Source organism: Gekko japonicus, unplaced genomic scaffold (assembly GCF_001447785.1).
Source record: "Gekko japonicus isolate JY-2015 unplaced genomic scaffold, Gekko_japonicus_V1.1 scaffold1700, whole genome shotgun sequence".
NCBI lineage: Eukaryota > Metazoa > Chordata > Lepidosauria > Squamata > Gekkonidae > Gekko > Gekko japonicus.
This window is the reverse complement of record NW_015175411.1, coordinates 233,204-237,364: the sequence shown is the minus strand read 5'-3', so window position 1 is coordinate 237,364 and position 4,161 is coordinate 233,204. Positions and strand designations below refer to the sequence as shown.

At 52.2% G+C, this 4,161-nt stretch overlaps 1 protein-coding gene across 1 annotated transcript in view; it reads right to left on the bottom strand.

Annotated features, from left to right (window-relative positions):
• The window catches only part of LOC107122625 (whirlin-like), a 217,852-nt gene that overhangs the window by 57,510 nt on the left and 156,181 nt on the right, over nt 1-4,161 (bottom strand). The gene's annotated exons all lie outside the window — the stretch shown is intronic.

Below are 4,161 nucleotides of genomic sequence, written 5' to 3'. Positions count from 1 at the left end.
GTTGGTTTTTTCAAGAGGGGGCGGACCAACGCTTCCTTGAGTGCCTCGGGGAACTGCCCCTCCAAGAGGGACTTGTTGACAATCTCCCCCAAGGCACCTCGGAACCCCTCGTGGCCCGCTTTAATGAGCCAGGAGGGGCACGGATCAAGGCCGCAAGTGGTTGGGCGCACAGATACAAGCAATCTATCAACTTCCTCCAGGCTGAGTCGGTCAAAGCTCTCTAAGCCCGGCGCAGCCGTGCAAGGGGCCTCAAGTTCACTAACTGTATCAACTGTAGCGGGGAGGTCGCGGCGGAGCGTCAAGGCTTTATCCGCGAAAAAGCTCGCCAAAGCCTCACAGCCAATGTGCAATTCCCTACTATTTTGTCTGCCCTGAGGCAGAGCTGTCAATGACCGAATCGTTCTAAATAATTGGGCCGGGCGTGAGCTAGCGGACGCAACCCTGGCTGCGTAGAAATCTCTCTTCGCAGCCTTGACTGCCATCTCATAGGATCTCATAAACGTCCTATAGGATGCTCTTGTAGCCTCGTCGCGAGCTCGGCGCCACCGTCTCTCTAGCCGTCTGAGCTCCTGTTTCATAAGCCGTAACCCCCGGTTATACCAGGGGGCGAGCTTAGAGCGAGGGCGCAGAGGGCGCCGGGGAGCGATCACGTCGATGGCCGTGGAAAGTCGGCTATGCCAGTCATCCACAAGCTCTGTCAACGAACCGCCAGGGGGCATTGGATCCCGCAGAGCCATCTGAAGCCGACTAGGGTCCATCAGGTTCCGCGGGCGAGCAAAAATCCGCTCGCCGCCCAAACGAGGTTGGGGCGGGACATTTGCACGAGCCTTCAGAGCAAAGTGGTCCGACCATGGTACCGCTTCCGCTGTAATTCGGTCCACCGTAACCCCCATGGCGAAGATCAGATCGAGCATGTGTCCAGCCTGATGCGTGGGGGTCGATACCAGTTGGGAGAGTCCTAGCGACGCCATGGACGTCACCAGGTCCATAGCCCGGCTAGAGGTCGCGTCATCGGCGTGGAAGTTGAAGTCACCCAAGACTATAAGCCTAGGGTGCTCCAGCGCCCAGCCTGATACGGCCTCCAGCAGGGACGGCAGACTACTGGCCGGTGCGTTGGGCGGTCGGTACACCAGCCAGATCGCCAAACTCTCCTCGGCCTCCAACACCAGACCAACACACTCTACGCCTGCGATCTCCGCCGTGGGGAGCGCTCTGAAGGTGTAAACCTCTCGTACAAATATCGCCACTCCTCCCCCCCGCCCTCTAGTCCGAGATTGGTGTAGGACCGAAAACCCAGGTGGGGCAAGCTGGGAGAGAGCTACGGTCTCCCCATCCCGCACCCATCAGCATATTAAGACCACCAAAAAAACAACAACCCAACAGCCCAGCAAGAATATCCACAAATACCAGAACACACAACCAAGACAACTATAGTCAACAGTAAAAATGAAAAACTGATTAACGCCCCCAGTCCTGCACAGCTCTGAACCAATACAAGCAAGTCTTTTCCTACCTGGCATTAAGTGCACAGTTTGGAGGTGCCAATTTCTGCGGGGGAACTGAGCAGAGAGAAGAATCATGTCCCCCGCCCACCCCAGTCCTGTAACTCTGATCCAAATTGGGGACCTCCCAGTGGCTGCTTTGGTGGGGGATGGAAAATGTTGGGAGACCCAGTCCCAAATCTTCAGCATCATGTTGAGCCCTTGGTACAGCTGGCTTAACCCCCCTCCCAAAGAAATAAAAGAAAAACTTGCAACCCCAATGTATTTTACTTACGGCTTGTATTTTCAACTGAGTGGTCCGCTACTTGAAATAACACCGTTTTTCAGGATGAGATGCTGGGGTGGGTGTTGGGAGATTCTACTGCAGCATAGAGGCCAAGAGAATGAGCTGTGGTCAGAAGGTCTCCAGCTCAAAGCTCACTAGAGGTGGCCTCCAGCAAGTCACCCTACAGTTGCCAGCTCTGGGTTGGGACATATCTGGAGATTTTGGGGGTGGAGCCTGGGGAGGGCGGGGTTTGGGGAGGGGAGGGTTTTTTTCCAGGGGAACTGATCTTGGTTGTCTGGAGATCAATTGTAAAAGTAGGAGATCTCCAGGTGCCACCTGGAGGTTGGCCACCCTAGGTCATATACACCCCAGCCTCCCATCTGCAACATGAGGAACAACAATACTCTCCTACCTTACAGAGTTGTTGTTAAGGATTAGAACAAGAAAAGTGTATTGCACACTGAGAAAAGAGCATGCCATCAAGAAGAAGAGGAGGAGGAGGAGGAGGAGATTGGATTTATACCCCACCTTTCACTACCCAAGGGAGTCTCAGAGTGGCTTACAAACTCCTTTCCCTTCCCCTCCCCACAAAAGACACCCTGTGAGGGAGGTGGGGCTGAGAGAGCTCTGACAGAAACTGCTCTTTTTTAAGAACAGCTGTGCCAGAACTGTGGCTTGCCCAAAGTCATCCAGCAGGTGCAAGTGGAGGAGTGGGGAATCAAACCCAGTTCTCCCAGATTAGCGTCCATGCACTTAACCACTACACCAAACCACTACAACTGACTCATGGCAACCCCACCCATGGGGTGTTCCAGGCAAGAGTAGAGGTGGTCTGCTGTTGCCTTCATGCAGCAATCCCCATCTTCCTTGGTGGCCTCCCATCCAAGTACTGACCACAGCCAACCCTACTTCGCTCCTAAACCTTGACAAGGCCAGGATAAGCTGGGCTGTTCAGGCTGCTGCATTCTGGAAAGGGCTATATCATTCTAAGCATTGTCATTTGAAAAACTGTTGGTTTCACTTCTGTTTTTTTGTGTGTGTGCGGGGAATGTTTATGTTTTGCTTTTTAAAGAAATCTTATGCTTGATTGTGTTGCTTTTTCTTCCTATGAAGAAAGGTTAAAGCACTCGGGGCTCTTTAGCTTGGAGAAACGACGACTGAGCGGGTGACATGATCAAGGTTTACAAGATTATGCGTAGGATAGAACAGGTCGAGAAAGAAGTACTTTTCTCCCCGGTATTTTTGACCACTGTGTGATAGTGTTGGACTGGATGGGTCATGGCCTGATCCAACATTGGCTTCTCTTATGTTCTTATATTTATTGCCCTTTGAATGATCATTTTAATATATATATTCTGAGAACATGATATACAAAAGCTCCAAATAAATAATTATGCAATGCCCCACAGGCTGATTGAAAGGAACCCCACCCACGTCCTATCCCCTATCCTTCCCATGAGCCCATCAAAAGACCTTGTCACGGCAGGACCAGGGGGCGTGACGCAAGTAAGCAAAAGTCCAGGAACAGTCCGAGGTCAAGCCGGGCAAATCAGGTAGCAAGGTTCAAGCAGGTTTAAATCACAGTCCAAAAGCAGGGTCAGACATACCAAAGTTTCAAGTCCATAAATCACAACAATACCAGAGGAGTCAGAGATGAATGCAGGGTCAACGAAGCCGAGGGTCAAAAGCAGAGGATCAAGCCGAGAAGAGTTCCACAAGGTCTGGAGCAGAGATGCAAGGATTCAGGTCCTGAACAAACGACGTTTGCCAGCACAAATGACTGCTGGCAACAGACTTGCATATATACAGTGCTAGCTAATCAACTCATTAGCTAGCCAGGAGTGAGGACAGGATCCTGTCAGTAATCAGGGCTAAGAGATCTTCTGGCACGCATGCGTGCATTCTGCCTTCGCTCTCTCAGCTGTTGTCTTCTTACATTCCTGAGCCTGGTTACAGGTGGAGGCGAGTCTGATGATGAATTACTGGGCTGCAGCAGAGACTGATCCCTTGCAGGTGTTCCCTGGGAGGCTCTATCCTCCTCACCACTTAGATAGCTTTCAGCTACAGGATCCAGTCTTTGCCTTTCTGCTGCAGTACTGTCCTCAGGAGCCTATTCAGGGTCCTCAGGAGCCTGTTCAGGGGCATCAGCAAAGGCAGGCATGACACTATCCCCCCCTCAGGCCCCCCCTCAGCGAAAGGGCCAGGTTTGTCCGGGTAGGCTGTATGAAAGTGCCGGACCAAGTCCGGGGCATGTAGGAGCTGTCAATTGCAGGAGGGATCGATGGAATACGGGGTGAATCCTGAGATGATCTGGTAGAACAAGACGGAAGGCTACAGGGTTGATCTGGGCGTCTATTTTGTAGGGCCCAATGAAGCGAGCGTTGAGCTTGGCAC